At 39.7% G+C, this 18,091-nt stretch overlaps 1 protein-coding gene across 5 annotated transcripts in view; it reads left to right on the top strand.

Annotated features, from left to right (window-relative positions):
* Positions 1 to 18,091, top strand: part of INPP4B (inositol polyphosphate-4-phosphatase type II B) — a 1,184,089-nt gene that overhangs the window by 576,969 nt on the left and 589,029 nt on the right. The gene's annotated exons all lie outside the window — the stretch shown is intronic.

The raw sequence follows: 18,091 nt of genomic DNA, 5'->3' as shown, positions 1-18,091 counted from the left end.
AAGATCATGCCTGTTAGTCAGTCAATCTGATAGCCCTGAACATCTAAAAAAATGACATTTAGTGTTATGATGAAAGATTTTATGAGAGATCCGTTTGGCAGCATTCCACTGGACTGCATAAATCAAGACCGGCCATACTCAGCAATTATTAAGAACACTGAAAAAGTCAGAGAATATTCATTGAAAGTAATGGGAGGCCACTGTCTTTGCTGAAGTATGTGTTAAAACTCCCTAGGAATGTACAGACTGTTTTGTTCAAATTCTAGAGGACTTGTTTTTCCTAGAGTTTAAGAATGTAGAAAAGAAAATGTACAAAGTTGTTAGACAAGTGTATGCCTATAATATTACTGGTATACCTAAAGAGCATTACAAATGCTTATCGCAAAGCTAATTAGGTCTCTTGAGGAAAATAACATTTACGTTTAAGAAAATGTAACACAAAAAAGGCATTGTATAAACTTACTGACAGAACTAGGAATGGCTTCGGGGAAACACGATTAACATGCATAATGCCCCTGCATAATGGAAACACTAGAATTAACTATATGATTAAAGTTGTACCTAGATAGAAGTAGATTTCATGTATCTACAAATGTATTACTGCTATATTTTTGGCAAAAAAAAGAATCAGTTATGATAACTGAAGTATAGCAATATGTCTTATGAGTAAATAGATTATTTTTAAGTCTAGGTGGTTTAGAAAAATTAAAAAAAAAATAGTCTTGCTTTTCCTGAAAGCGCCACTCCAGGTTTTTTTTTTACATTTCAGCATTAGGCTACGTTCATACTAGCGTTCTGCTAGTGTGCGTCGCCTTAGCGTCGGGCGACGCATCGGCGACGCACGCGTCATGCGCCCCTATGTTTAACATGGGGGACGCATGCGTTTTTGTGTGTTGCGTTTTGCAACACTTGCGTCTTTTTTGCCGCTAGCGTCGGACCAAGAAAACGCAGCAAGTTGCATTTTTCTTGCGTCCGATTTTCGGCATAAAACGAGGCACGCGTCGCAAAACGCAGCGTTTTTGCGTGCGTTTTGCCGCGTTTTTGTGTGCGTCGTGCGTTGCGTCGCCGACGCAGCGGCGCGCAACGCTAGTCTGAACGTAGCCTTACAGGGGTGCAGCTTATCCATGCTCACTGCCCCTAGTATTATTCTTACCAACCGTAATCTTGAGTTCTTCCTGGCGCCGCTCCTATCCTGCTCTGCCATTTTGTGACCGCAACTTCTGACTGACTGGAAGTCTATGAGAGCCTCGTTCTTGCCTTTTTCGGACTATCATACACTTACACTGAGTTGTGACTTCTAGATCGCCAGCAAACAGTAGAGTGATCTAGCAGATTACATTCTGCAGAAGACAGACTGGAGTGGCACCGATAAAAGATAAAGACGGCAAGTAAGTACAAGACTGGGTGCAGGGAACTTAACCTAGTTGCACCACTCCAGCACGGCAATAAAAATAATTTGCTGGAATGGTGCTTTAAGGCACCCATAGACACTTAATAGTTGTTGGCTGACTCTGTCTGTCCCAATTTCCCACACACAGATATTTTCGTCTCGGTTGAGTGTTTATATGTTTTCGATTGGGAGTGCAGAGAAAGCCTCTACCAGACCAAGCCATCCTGTCTTGACTTATCTCCATGGAAAGTAAAATGATCAAACTATCCTGTTCTCTCTTTTCATACAATATGACAAGGGGAAATCAGGAGGCCCCCATACACATTAGTTTACCAGTACCGTCGAAATTGGATGACCTCAGTCTTATGTGTTTGGGTTTTTAGTCATTGCTTTTGACCAATATGCACTAAAAGTACTACTTGCATCATAATAGCGTATAAAAAAAGACGGAAAATAACCCTCCTCAAAATCCAATCTAGGAAGGATATAATGGAGTGAGTACAAAAGAGGGCAACAAAATTAATAAAGGGTATGAGGGAACTACAATCCCAGAGAGATAAGCAAAATTAGGATAATTTAGTCTAGAAAAAAAGACGACTGAGGGGCGATCTAATAACATGTATAAGTATATAAGGGGACAATACAAATATCTCACTGAGGATCTGTTTATACCAAGGAAGGTGACGGGCACAAGGGGGCATTCTTTGCGTCTGGAGGAGAGAAGGTTTTTCCACCAACATAGAAGAGGATTCTTTACTGTTAGGGCAGTGAGAATCTAGAATTCCTTTCCTGAGGGAGTGGTGATGGTGAACTCAGTCAAGAGAGGCCTGGATGTCTTCCTGGAGCAGAACAATATTGTATCTTACAGTTATTAGGTTCTTTAGAAGGACGTAGATCTGGGGATTTATTCTGATGGAATATAGGGTGAACTGGATGGACAAATGTCTTTTTTCGGCCTTGCTGACTATGTTACTATGAAACAACATATATATACGGTAAATCTCTGGTTTTTAAGAATGTCTGTATCCATTCATACCTACAGTAAAAAAAAAATCTTAATCTGAATAATCAGTCATCAAAAAGAAGCCACTGTTTTTTCCTCAGAACGTCTGGTTGGTAATACATCTTTCTGTTCACAAATCTGTCAGTGTGACCACCTCTGAACTATTTTTGGAAAATTGGGGGTTTTGCTGATCTGACATTTGTTAAGCTGCTAAGTATTGGATAGGACAGTTATCAACAGTCCAATGCCACCTGACTAGTAGGATCTGTGCACAGTACTCTCTATGCAGAAGTGTCTCTTCATGCCCAATGTCACATAGGCACAAGCTCATTACTGCATACTAAGAATGAAGATCTGGCATGCATGAACTTATCTTTTCACGTTAAAAATGTCAAATCTAAAATTGTAAAGTTTGATATACGAAAATGTGTGCATCTTTTCCAAATTGCAGTTCATCCTTTGATACAGGAGTTGCATAGTGTGGCTGCTCTGAAGCATAAAACCTGTGCTTACACCTGCACGTGTGTGTGCCCCTTGAGACCAGATGGCATTGATTATATTTTTCTTTTTTTTTTATACCTTGTGTTCTGTCATAAAGAGCAATCATAAAAAACAATGGTTTGTGAATAGCAGCTGCTCAGCGCTTATGACTGAATATTTCCTCTGAACACACAGGTGTATGCTGGGCCTGGCTGGCATAGCCACATTTTTTATTTTGTACAGTACACAGTGTGTTATGTACATACTGTATCAGGGCTGTCAGCAAAGGATTATTTGTGTAGGCCACATTTGGCTTGATGCGCAACCATGGTATTACGCCAGTTTCAGTGTTTGTACCACACACTAATTCTGTTTGATGTGAGGGGGATTATATCTGTGCCCTTCGTCTTCACTTGTGTATTATAATGTGTCCAATGTTTTATTTTATGACACAGTTTTTAGAGTCATGCTTAGTGACCTGTGCAAAGGTTATTATTCAAAGGAAGGGGTATGTCATGGTAAGCAACTATTGTGAATGGTGGCTTCCAAAAAAACAAAACAACGGCCTAACTGTGTGACGCTTCCAAAACAAGCCAAAGAAATCCTAAATATGAAAATGTGGAAGCACACGTCACTGATATAATATATAAATACTTTATTAAAGGATAACACATATTATCCACACATGATAAAATTTAGAAAGTAGAAAACAAGGTATAAAAAATGGAGATGCACATGCAAGATTACAGCAAAATAAAGGTACAGCCTCACCTCTCTGAGTAAAACTCAAAACTTGTAAGGAGTATACATAGGGCTATTCCACATATCTGTAGTGGCCAGTGGATCTAACTAACATACCACATTAGCGGCTACCAGTGCAATTGTGACAGTACTACATACTACGGTAATAAGTGCCAATGCAAATTAAACAAGTTTCTCACAGTGTCCTGTCAATGGCTCGCCATTCATAAGGAGTCAAACATCACTACCACATATACAATGACCAGCTGAGCCCAACTCCGTAATGCATATAGAGGTAAATTAATAGAGGTGATACATGACCTGTATGAGCTGTGAGGATCCCTAACGCGCGTTTCGCGTTAGCTTCGTCTGGGGGTTGCTAATGTGAGTGTTAAAGTGCAGAGTTTATATAGTTGTACCTTCATTGGTGGGTGCGGCGTGGTAATGGCGCTCGCGTCTCTGAGCCGGGTCCCGTGTGGATAATATGTGTTATCCTTTAATAAAGTATTTATATATTATATCAGTGACGTGTGCTTCCACATTTTCATATTTAGGATTTCTTTATTGTGAATGGTGGGATGCTGTGTGATCTGTTATTTATTGTACTCACATATATAGCGCCAGCATATTCTGCAGCATTTTAAAGACATTATCATTTATGTCCCTATTGGGGCTCACAGCCTAAATTCCCTATCAGTATGTGTTTGGAATGTGGGAGTAAACTGGAGTACCCTAAGGAAACCCACGCACACACCGGGAGAACATGCACGTGGAACTGTTTGGAATGCCTGCATTTTCCTAGGTGTAGGGTCAAACGAATCCAGGTGTGTTGCTATGACCCTATTACACTATTTCCTTGCTTAGATTAGTCACAGGGGCCGCTCGTAGAGTTGTTGCCTCCCGTATTAATACCGACAGCAGGGCAGGCGCTACCTTGTCCCAAAGTCCCCTTATTGCTGTACAATTAACCCTTCAGGAACCTGACACAACCACGACCACAGGGATAAATTATTTTTAGATAATAAGCAGAAACACAACACATCATAACTTTTAGCATACGCTGCCACAACGTCTTCATGGGGGGACATGGCTCCTTGTCAACCTTTTTACACACTTACAGTACATCTAATTCCCTTTCTGTGATGCCAAAAAAACTAAGCAGAGAGCAAAGAACATGCTGGGTTCGAGTGGACCGATAAATACAAATAATCAATATTAACACGATTGTGAATTTGGATGAGTGTAGAGTGGTACATAGCCAGGTAAAAGCTTCTCATGCATACCGCTGTACTGACCGCCTCACCTTACCTTAACCGATTGGTTCCTCAGTGGAGAATTTTTAAATTTATGGGTCTCCATTTCTTCATTTAGAGTAGAAGTTTTAAGATGGTCCTACAAACGTAGAAGCTCTGCCCCCACACACAAACCCACCCAGGACCCCTGGGTGCTACCTCGAATGATATGTTAAGTTATAAATAAATTAAAGTTATGAATAATTACATCTGGCAAACATCTGTATCCCCAACCTAGGTGTAAGCCCCACATGCATTAATAAGCATGAGAACTGAACTTTAAAAAAGAAAAAAAATAATGAATATATATATATATATATATATACATATATATACAGCGCTTACAAAAATTAAGAGACCACTGCAAAATTTTCAGTTTGTCTGATTTTTCTCTTTTTAGGTATATTTTTGAGTAAAATGTAAATTGTTCTTTTCTTCTATAAACTACTGACAACATGTCTCCGAAGTTCCAAGCAATAAATTTTGTATTTATTTTCTGAAAATGAGAAGTGGTCAAAATAACAAAAAAATGCATTGCTTGTAGACCTCAAATAATGCAAAAAAACAAGTTCATAATCATTTAGAAACAACAATACTAATATTTTAACTCAGGAAGAGTTCAGAAATCAATATTTTGGGGAATAACCATGATATTTACTCACAGCTTTCATGTGTCTTGGCAAGTTTTCCACCTGTCTTTCACACTGCTTTTGGATGACCTTATGCCACTACTGGTACAAACATTTAAGCAGTTCTTCTTTGATGGCTTGTGACTATCCAACATCCTCTTGATTACATTCCAGAGGTTTTCAATGGGGCTCAGGTCTGGAGATTGGGATGGCCATGACAGGGATCTGATGTAGTGGTCCTTCTTCCACACCTCGATTGACCTAGCTGTGTGACATGGCGCATTGTCCTGTTGGAAAAAACAGTCCCCAGAGTTGGGGAACATTGCCTGAGCAGAAAGAATCAACCGTTTTTCCAGTATAACATTGTATGCGGCTTGATTCATACGCCCTTCGCAAAGAACAACCTGCCCAATTCCAGCCTTGCTGAAGCATCCCCAGATCATCACTGATCCTCCACCAAATTTCACAGTGGGTGCAAGACACTGTGGCTTGTACGTCTTTCCAGGTCTCCGTCTAACCATTAGACGACCAGGTGTTGATTTGGGGATGCAGCTGTCTGCCAGGAATTTTTAGCACTTCATGCTTCCCTCTACCGACAAGCTTTTTGGAAATGGAAATTTCTTTCTCCAGCAGGACTTTGCACCTGTCCACACTGCCAAAAGTACCAATACCTGGTTTAAATACAACAGTATCACTGTGCTTAATTGGCCAGCAAACTCGCCTGACCTTAACTCCATAGAGAATCTATGGTGTATTGTCAAGAGGAAGAAGAGAGGCACCAGACCCATCAATGCAGATAAGCTGAAGGCTGCTATCAAAGCAACCTGGGCTTCCATAACACCTCAGCAGTACCACAGGCTGATTGTCTCCATGCCATGCTGCATTGATGCAGTAATTGATGCAAAAAATGCCCTTACCAAGAAATGAGTGCATTTCCTGAACATACATTTTAGTAGGCCAACATTTCAGATTTTAAAATCATTTTGCAAGCTGGTGTTATAAAGTAATCTAATTTTACTAAGATAATGACTTTTGGGTTTTCATTGGCTGTAAGCCATAATCCTCAACATTAGCAGAAATAAACTCTTGAAATAGATCACTCTGTTTGTAAGACTCTACAGCTCTGGCAAAAATTAAGAGGCCACTGCAAAATGTTCAGTTTGTCTGATTTTTCTCTTTATAGGTATATTTGTGAGTAAAATGTAAATTGTTCTTTTAGTCTATAAAGGTCTGACAACATGTCTCCGAATTTCCAAGCAATTAATTTTGTATTTTTTTTCTGACAAAGAAAAATGGTCAAAATGTAAAAAACCCGGTGCTTTCAGACCTCAAATAATGCAAAGAAAACAAGTTCCTAGTCATTTATTATTATTATTATTATTATTATTATTGTTATAGCGCCATTTATTCCATGGCACTTTACATGTGTGGAGGGGTATACATAATAAAAACAAGTACAATAATCTTAAACAATACAAGTCATAACTGGTACAGGAGGAGAGAGGACCCTGCCCGCGAAGGCTCACAATCTAAAAACAACAATACTAATGTTTTAACTCAGGAAGAGTTCAGAAATCAATATTTTGTGGAATAACCATGATTTTTAATCACAGCTTTCATGCATCTTGGCATGCTTTCCACCAGTCTTTCACACTGCTTCTGGCGCAAACATTTAAGCAGTTCTTCCTTGTTTGATGGCCTGTGACTATCCATCATCCTCTTGAATACATTACAGAGGTTTTCAATGGGGTTCAGGTCTGGAGATTGGGATGGCCATGACAGGGAATTGATGTGGTGGTCTCTTAATTTTTGCCAGAACTGTATATAATATGTTTCACTTTTTGTATTGAAGAACTGAAATAAATTAACTTTTTTGATATTCTAGTTTTGTTAGAAGCACCTGTTTATATGTCATATTGAGATGAAAGAAAACAGTCACAAAGAAGGTTTAATGTAAATGTTTGATATAAAATATAGGCTATTTTCTCATGACAAATCACATTACATTTGCACTAAAACTAAGCAGGATCTGTACATGACAGCTCACCCCTAATAGAACTAAGAGTCCATTTACACAGGCTGATAATCGGGAATGAGTGGTCTTGGGAACCTAATACTGGAATGTCTAAACAGTCCAAGAATCAGAGGCAAAATGCTCGTTTGTCAAGAAAGATGATTTTTTTAACAAGTTTAGTAATCTTCGTTCTCTACATGACATTGTCCTGTGTACACTATAGATGTGCTGCAGATACATTGATATTGTGCTCAAGAGCAATCATTCTGTGTCCATGGAAGAGCGGTCAACCTGTCTAAACAGGTCACATAGGTGAACAAGAGATAAAAGGGGCCCACGTCCTCCTCCAAAGAAGCACACAGCTTCTGTCACAGACACATAAAGAAGCCCTTGTACTTTCTTTGCACAAGAGCCATTTTCAATCTGTGCTACTGGCCAAATGAATTGCAAGTAGGTGATCAATGATAGTTTTATTACCATGGCTGACATGTCCAAATGGTTCCAACGCTAAAGAAAGGAGAATATAGAACAACTATTGCCTAGCCATTAGTGATGAGCGAATATGCTCAGGTAAGTTGTTATCTGATCGTGCTCGTCTGCTAACTGAGTGTCTTGGCATGCTCAAAAAATATGTTCGAGTCCCCGCATCTGCATGCCACGCAGCTGTTCGACAACCGCAATGCTTGCATGGATTGCCCATTTGTTTGGCAATCTCTGCATGTGTTTCAGCTGTTGAACAGCCATGAGACATGCAGCCATGGGGACTCGAACATATTTTTCGAGCACGCCAAAGTCACTCAGTTACCACCCGAGCATGATCAGGCAACAAATTATCTGAGCACGATGGATCATCACTACTAAGCATAATTTTTACATGTTATCAGTTTACAACCATAAAACATTTTAAGGATTTCCAAAGGTTGAACATTCTTTGTAACTTCATGTTTTCCCTTTGTCACACTCACAGATGCAAAGTAAACGGAAAAATTAATTAATTGGCAGGGTGCACACACTAGAAAGCTGGTGGTTATTGATATTTGTCTGTCCCTGACCAGAAATGCCTCTACAGGGTTAAGGGGCAAAAATGGACATTGCTTCAGGAAAAATCAAGCTTTACATTTCAGCGTTGATGAGAGGGTGATGATAACCCGCAGTACGTGTTAATGAATATTGATATGACATCACAGTGATTATGAGCCCTCATTAGCACCATGTAATGTGTAAGGTCATGAAGGACAGGCTTTTGTGTTTCATACTGTTTAATTATTTTACCACCCAAACATCAAATTAAGTTGTCATTCTTCTTTTCTGTCCCTTAGCGTCTTACTCTGAAGTGGCACTTTGTATATAAATATTGCTATTAACCAACTTAATCTGTAATCCACTTTATAAATTTAATCAGATCTGTTATATTTCGCTGTCGATGTAATTACATTTGAAGCATCATATACAGAGTTCTAAGGGAATACTGGGATAATTGAGGATCATTTTAGTAATGGATGCAAATAATAAAAAAGGAAAAAATGTGCAAGATAATAAATAAATGATTATTGTATTAGATATGGGTTTTAACCCATGCTCGTAAAAGCTCTGCAGCTTGTCAAGGTTACCTTTGCTTGCACAGTTTTGCAAGAAGACAGCGTCTAGATCCTCATGATAAGAGCTATCTTTATTGCCTAAAATAGAAATAGAAATAGATCTACAGAAGTGATGTGAAACTCCTAATCCCTTAGAAGTAGATTAAAGAAAATCCATTAAGGAAAAAAACATATTTACTGACAATTATCCTCTCTGCTTTGCTACATCTGCAAAAGAAAAATGATGTATATGTTTAGGATTGGGTTGAATTAAATCTTAATATGTTTAAGTAAATCGATGTATAGACATTAGGCTGCAAAAAGAATGCATAGATTAGGGATTGGCAAGGCCATTATTTCATATTTATAGGAGAATATTATTTGTTTTGCAAGAATCAATTAATCTGTTTTCTAAGAGGTGGTCATTTTGAAGAACCGATATTGACATACCCATCTGAAAATTCTGAAGAGAACACTATGCTATGATAGCACCATGTGCGCTACTATTGTAAAATGACATCTCTTTCACTTTTCCTGGTCACCAAGCAAAAATCTTTTTGTTTCATCAATACACCCATTATGTTACTAAAGTAATGTGGTTGCATAAATATGCCTACCTTTAAACTAATACTTTGTTGAGATAGGGAATTTATATTGTGAGCCCCATCCTGGACAGTGATGATAATGTATGCAAACTGTAAAGCGCTGCGGAATATGTTAGCGCTATATAAAAATAAAGATTATTATATTTGAATGTTTTGGGTTGCCATTGTGATTTAAAAAGAGAAAACACAGTATTTTGACAATAAATGGCTTCACCCAACCACTAACCATGAGTGGAGAAAAAGTTTTGGTATTACCATGCATATTCTCTGAGAAAAGGCCAAGAAAGCAAAAATTCTGCTGGGGCATGTAAACCTTTGAGCACAACTGTAAGAAAGGCGGAAACCCGACCACCACTGGACAAGCAACATAAGTTGAAACGTCAAAAATGTGACAAGAAATATCTGAAGACAGATTTTTAAAAGGTATTATGGACTGATGAGATGAGAGTGATTTTACAGACCAAATGGATAGGCTTTTGGTTAGATCAGTAACAGGCACAGACCTCCACTTTGACTCAGATACCAGCAAGGTGGCGGTGTGGTACTGTTTTACACTGGTATTATCAAAGATGAGCTAATTAGACATTTTGAGGTTGAGGATGGATTCAAAATCAACTTTAAAGTATGCTGCCAGTTGTTAGAACACACTTTATTCAAGCAGTGGCACAGGAAAAAAATCTACATCTTTCAAGAAAACCATGATTTTTTTTAGGCATGACAATTATCCATGGCATATGCATTGATGTACTCCACTGCTTGGTTAGCCAATAAAGACCTTAGAGATTATTGAATGATGACATGGCCCCCTTCCTCACCTGGCCAAAACATTATTGAGAACTTTTGTTCTCTAATTAAATCATAGATTTACAGTAAAGGAAAACAGTACAGTTCCGTGAACAGTGTTTAGGAGACTGCAATACTTAGCAAAGAAAATCCCTTCCCATTTCATGTGGTCAGCAATGGCACCACATTGAAAAGACATGTTTCAAAACCTGAGAAAGTATACTTTCTTTATACATTAAAGGTAAAGAAGGCTACAAGGCAACAAGAAGATCATCAAAGCTTTACTTATCAATAAGAATACTGTAGCAAAAGCGATAGAAAATTGTAACAAAGATGGAACTGCAACCATCTTACAGAGATGTCCAGGCTGACCACTCAAATTAATACATTAATAGGAGCCTCTTCTGATGAGAAGGGTTGAAGAAAATTGGTATGCAAGTCCACCTCAGTTAGCTAAAGAAGCAGAAATCCAAACCGAGTGAGAGTTTCCTATGACGCAATATGGCGTATACTGCAGAGGAAAGGATACATGAATGTCGTTCACAAACCACATCAGACTGGAGCACCTTGGGCCCACCAGAGAAAATCATTCTTGGGGCCCACTATGTAGCTACATAGAAATAAATACAAGACCACCAATTGTGTGGTAAAACATGCTAATATCAGTGTATAATATAAGGTATTACACGTCTTAATTATGTAGCAGAGGTTGGGGTAGTTCCCTCATAGAATATAATGTAGCCTCCCTCATAGAATATAATGTAGCCTCCCTCATGGAATATAATTCAGCCCTCCTCATAGAATGCAGCCCCCCATAGGGTATAATGCAGCCACCCAAAAAATATAATGCAACCCCCTCATAAGGTATAATGTAGCCCCCTCATAGGGTATAATGCAGCCCCCTCATATAGTATAATGCAGCCCCCTAATAGGGTTTAATGCAGCCCCCTCATATAGTATAATGCAGTCCCTCCACAGAATATAATGTAGCCCCCTCAGAGTATAATGCAACTCCTCATAAGGTATAATGCAGCCTCCACATAGAATATACTGTAGCCCCCTCTTGGGCATAATGCAGCCCCCTCATATTGTATAATGTAGTCCCCGCAGAATGTAATGTAGCCCCCTTAGAGAATAATGCAGCCCCCACACAGAATATAATGCAACCCCCAACAGAGTATAATGTAGCCCCCTCATAAAGTATAATGCAGCCCCCTCATATACTATAATGCAGCCTCCCTCATAGGGTATAATGCAGCCCCCTTATACAGTATAATGCAGCCCACTCATACGGTATATTGCAGTCCCCTCCACCTCCATCATTGTTCTCCCCCTCAACCCCCATCATTGACCTCCTCACCACTTCCATTATTGCCTTCTCACCATCATCCCTATCATTGTCCATTCTACCACTTCCGTCATTGCCTCCTCCCCCACCAAGACCATCATTGTCCTTTCCACCACAACCATCATTGCCTTCTCCCCCACCACCCCATCATTGCCATCTCCCCTACCTCCCCATCATTGCCCTTTCCACATATCTATCATTGCTTTTTCCCCCACCACTCCCTTCATTGCCCTCTCCATCTCCTCCATCATTGCCTTCTCCCCCACCACCCCATCATTGCCCATTCCAACACCTCCATCATTGCCTCTCCACCACCCCATCATTGTCCTTTCCACCACAACCTTCATTGCATCCTCCCCCACCACCCCATCATCCTTTCCACAACCACTAACATTGCCTTCACCCCACAACCCCATCACTTCTCTCTCCATCACCCACATCATTGCCCTCTCCAATACACACAACACCGCACCACTGTCACTCACACACAGTGCACCGCACCACATACACACACATGGACACAGACAGACACACAGCACCACTCACCTCTCCACACGTTCCGCGCAGCCGCAGCACATCCCAGCGGCATCTTTGTCACCGGCAGCTTTCTCTCTGAAACAGTTGCACGCTGAATGATGGTGTCATCCAGCTGTGTCGGACAGGAACCACCGGGCAGCAAGCAGGACAACATCAGATCCCTGCAGCTCCTCTCCGCTGCCATTGCCCGCTGATTGTTCTCAGTGTTAGCCGCTCTGAAGGGGCCCACCTCCAGGGCCCCGATGCAGCCGCTCCAGCTTTACATGCGGGAAGTGTTAGCCTCAGCCTGCAGCTAACACTGCCTGCTATTAAAGTGAAATTAATATTCCTCTCCACGCCCATGGGGGCGTGGGGAAGCGTGAATATTCATTTCTCTTTAGCAATGAGGACAGGATCCTGTCTCCAGCTGCTGCTCCGCTGGCGCCGGGTGGGCCCCTCTAATTCACAGGCCCCATAGCAGCTGGGTGTGCCGCTATTAGCAACTCACCACTGGCTGGGGGGCGCTGGAGCAGCGGGAGCTCTAGGCAGCTGCCGACCCTGTATGCCAGCAGGAGTAAGTGCCTGGGCACACCAGAGAATCCTCCGGTTCCCCGGTGGGTCAGTCCGACCCTGTCCAGAAAAGAAGCTTCTCCTAAAATCCATACCCAAAAAATTTCACCTATAATTTGCCAGAGCCCATGCTGAAAAATATGAAGACTACTTGGATTTTATACTTTGGAGTGATGAGACCAAGCTAAATTTTTTTAGAACTAATGGCTTCAAAATCATATAGCATCATAAAAGCGAGATGTAAGAAAAATGCATGGTGCCTACAGTGAAACACAGTTGTGGCAATGCCCTTATGTGGGGCTGCATGAGTGCTGATGGTGTCATTGAGCTACATTTCATTGATGGTATCATGAAGTCACTGATATACAGCGCTATATTGAAAGAGAGGATGCTACTACCACTCAATGCCCTTGATAGATGTGCACTTTTCCAACATGGCAATGATACAAAGCACTCATCTAAGGCCACTGTTGCATTTCTGAAAAAAGAGCAGGGTAAAGCTGATTCAATAGCCAAGTATGTCTCCTGATCTTAACTGAGTTGAACACCTATGGGGAATTCTGAAGAGACAAGTTGAGCATCACTCTCTATCCAGCATCCAGGCGCTAAAAGAGGCCGTTCTTGAAGAATGGGAAAAGAAGCATGTTACATTATGTTAACAATTGGTTCATTCCATGCCTAGAGGACATGTTGCTGTCCTTAAATATCATGGTGGCCATACAAAATACTTAGTGAAGTAATTTTTAATGTGGTGTGTGTTCATTTTTGCATCAACTAATTTGAGTAAAACTGAATATCTTGTAATGAAAGTTATATTATTAATCTTACTTTCATGTTATGGGTTTATAAAAAAGTTGTATGAAAGTTTTAGCCTTGCCAAAATTTTGCAAACTATTCTACTATTCAGTGAGATATTGATTAATATTTTACTTTTTAAAGGAGGTATACTCAATTATGCAAACATTAACTCTTCTACAGAGGAAAAGTTAATCTTGTAATAATTGATGTTGAAAAGTGTCTGCTATTTGATATCTATGCATCAATTATGCATAAAAGACTTTGAAGCAGTCCTTTATGATCATATTGTTGCAATGAAGCGACTTCTCAGGACCACAAACAAGAAGAGACTTGTAGAAGCATCCCTTAAATGCTGTGCTCTTGTTTCAGGAATTAATTTGTAAACCTGCCTGATGAAGTAGTCTCTGTGCTCTGAAAGCTTGCAAATATATTTTGTTGGGATATAGAGGTATCACTCTTAGAATACTTTTGTCATTTGGGGCATAACAATATTTATAAAGAAAAAGTTATTTGCCTGATGGGGGGCAGTACCCCGAAACACAGTGTCCACAAATTGAGATTCTGGTTTGGCTATTATTCTAAGTCATGTGACAAGGCTCGTTAAAGGGTCGACAATTGACTGTTAGGATTGCTACTTCCAATAGGTGGCACTAGAGTTCTAGTCCTCTTCCTCTCTGAAGAGACAATTTGCATATTTCTCAGAGGAGCATTGTGGCTTTAAGTCTCCTCACCTCGACATGCTTATCATGTCAATCTCCGCAAGGAGAAACGATACTTCTTGGATCCCACATCAGTATTTGTAAGCCAAGATCAGGAGTGGGCGAAAAGTGCAGCTGTGGTGCACATGTCTCTATTATAGTTTTCCTCTGTTTGTTCCACTCCTGGTTTTGGCTTACAAATATAATGATGTAAAATGCTGTCCAAATATTGAACATGTGACCGTGGCCTCAGAGACTGAGAAGTGTCTGTGACCACAAGTTGGTAAGGCGTTTTGATTTCTTTTGCTTACTCAAAAAAAGGACTGTTTTGTTATTCAATTGAGCAGAACAAACCAGTTTCTTTTTTGCAGGTAAAAAGTTTGTGAAGGACAATAAACTTCACTTTATTTTGAATATATATTGATAGATATATCTTTCTATGTATGTATATACATACATATATAGTAATATAGATATTTCTAAGATAGATAAATATATGAATATTATTTTTATTTTTTTACTGACATACACACACTATGCAGTGGTGTGTTTCTTTGCTTGGTACGGACACTAACCTGTATCTGTTCACGGAAAGTTTTCAAAATTGCCTTAGTTATCAAAACAGACCCTAATTAAAAGCAAAAAACAAAACTTCCAGTAGCCAGGAAAGTACAGAATTGTTCTGCTTCACCTTCCTGTAATGAAGTTTTACAGCTGTCTTGGTTTCTGTAAGGCTGGATGATAGCTTGTTGTTTTCCTTGTGATTATACTTGTAGCATCTTTTTGTACTAGTATGGAGTGGGAAATAAAGGCTTATGATGGTCTTAGCCACAGGCTAATTACCTCTGAGACAACAAAGATCACAAGTTCACTTTTTATTGTCCGTAAGAACTGAATCCTGACATATTTTGCTTTTATGAGATACGATACAATCTACACATAGCTAAACAAAAGCGAGTCTGTCTAGCATAACAGTGTGAAATGTAAATCAGGAATAACAAGTAGTCTTGAAAATGAAGGCATCAGCCGGTGTCATTCTGCAGGGAGGTGAGCTGGGTCTAGTCAATCTCTGCGCCGCTGTGTAGGTTTTTAGGTGCATGACTAATTACGGAAATGACCTAAGGCTCTTCTGCAGTGACTCCTCAAGGCTCTGTTTCTAATCTTCTTATGGCATGGCTTCTTGATCAAAGACCTAGTAATTAAGTAGTTTTTTGGTACCAGTAGCCAAGAAAGCATAATGACTTATTTCCAGTGAGTGATTGAACAGATGCATTAGATTAAGCAGATGTGGAGGGATGGCCCCTTTTGAATGTTTAGGAGCCATGGGTTCATACTGAATTCTTTGTGATCAGGACAGCGGTGAACGTGTTGTTTTCTTTCATCCTGTCACTCTATAATCGATGTGAAGGTGTTTTTTTTCCTTTCCTTTTTCATTCTAGCAGAGATGGCAGCGTTGCATATAGTAAGTGATTGTGAGGGGAGTGAGGATGTCATTAGGACTATCATGGTCACCAAATTGCAGCAGAACTCAGTCTTCACACAGTTCTTTAGTACAGGGAAGAAATATAGAAGCACAAGCTCCTAATTGATGGTTCCAGTCCCCGCAGTCAAACAAGTTGACATTTTAGTTGCTGGCGAAAACTACCAAGCGGCTGCATTCTTCTCGGACTCTTTCAATTACCTGTTAAAGTAGGAAGGCACTACTGTATGCTGCACAGGACCAACAGGAAGCTTGGTAAGGACCCAGTTATTTTTTAGTTCCGAATCACAGAAGGAATGAAAATGTTTACTCTGACTTCAGCCTAAGATCCTAATGCTGTAAGGCGAATTTTAGGATTTTGCCTTTTTTTCTTGAAATTTATTAATGGTTGCCTGACAAAATTGAAAAAAAAAAATCATCCTACGGAAGGGGCTTTCTGGTGATCACATTCTGACCGAGAGTATAATGAGGGTCTTCTCCCATCTTGTGAGTTTGTGTAACAGAATACACCCGCTACCTGCTTAGTGCCAGAATGTTGGGCAATAAATATTTAATCCGTTTCTGAACCTATTGAACTGTTTAATACAATAAATGAGAGGGATATCAGAGCTGCAGAACCTTTTGAAGCCTGCAGAACCAATATAAATGGTATGATTTTTGTGTTTTATAACTGTCTTTTTACCCCCGGCTCACTCTATATCATACTCCTCTACAGTTTACCATTGTGCTCTAGTTTTTACCACTGTAGAAAGAATTACAGACTATACTATACATGTACGCTGCTATTTTTCTTGTGTGCATTTGTACAAAATAATTCCTGATGCCTGTTATTGTCGACTAAGTATCTGCACATTTCTACACTATGTTCCGCTAGTGTAATGCTTCCTATATAATTAAAAATGTATGTAAGTAGGAAAGAACATAGCTTCCAGAGATTAGTGCTGAGACTACCGGTAGTCTTGGATTATAAGGATTTTTGGCACTGTTGCATAATAGGTGCCTGGATCCACTACTACTGCTGCTACTACTACTATCATTTTGACTCATTCATTTTTTTATTCCATGTTTTAAATCACACTTTCAAATTGGGATCTACTTCCTTCTGGATTAAAAAAAAGAGAAATGCATTACTTAATCATAAACCTTAAATGGCCACATAACATGCATTCTATAACATGGCAGAAGCCAACTACAAGGTCAAGGTCAGTTCACTATTTACAACTAGCCACCGCCAGAGCTGAAGGTGATCGGTGGGATTGGCAAGGGTCACACCACCACTGTTCTGATATTGATGACCTATCTTAAGGAGAGGTCAACACAACAATATATTAGACCTGGAAAAGCCCATTACTCCATATTTATGTAGCATAATATTGATTTTAAGCCAATGAATGTAGATAAAAATGGCTACGTTCACTGAGTGCACATACGGTAGATTTAGAAAAATGGCGAGCAAGAAAAATAAAAAGAATATTACAGTTTACATGACTCTTCATTACATAGTAATTAACTGTGTTTTTCATGAAAGCTGTTGAGGTTTTTGTGTCCGCATTGAATATCATGTGACCTTTAATATATCAGCTTTTTTGGAAACTTGAATGTACATAATTCACAAATTTGATTTTTATAGACTTATCATATATTCAAGCATACTGTATTTTTAAATATACTGACAATGACCCCGATTCATCAAGACTGGTGATTTTCTCATTGGTCTTGATGAGGGGGAGGGGTGGAGTCAGACGCTCTTGATTCATGAAGGCGTGAATTGTGCACGCCTCTTAATGAATTGGTGCGTCTGATGAGTAGCATGTACCTTCATGAGCCGCAGCACAAATCTTTCTACAGTTTCTGACTAAAGATTTTTGGCATAGAGAATACCACCGTTGGGCATAAATTAAGTGAGTTGTGGCATTACACCCATGCCGTGTCCATGTCCTGCCCCAGCTCTGTTGATTTTGACAGACCTGGAAGAAACTGCTATGAAAACTCCAAAAGTCGCAACATTTTTGTACAACTCTAAGTTGCGCCAAACTTTTTAGACTTTTCAAAGTAATTTACTGAAGAATTGTGGTGAAATTGAACTTAGGCCAAAGAGTGAAAAGGAAGTGGAAACCTTTTCCCAATGTAAAAATATGTAAAAATACGCACATGTACCCTAGTGCCG

This window comes from Ranitomeya imitator, chromosome 1 (genome assembly GCF_032444005.1).
Source record: "Ranitomeya imitator isolate aRanImi1 chromosome 1, aRanImi1.pri, whole genome shotgun sequence".
In the NCBI taxonomy this organism is placed as follows: domain Eukaryota; kingdom Metazoa; phylum Chordata; class Amphibia; order Anura; family Dendrobatidae; genus Ranitomeya; species Ranitomeya imitator.
This window is presented reverse-complemented; position numbering and strand designations above follow the sequence as displayed.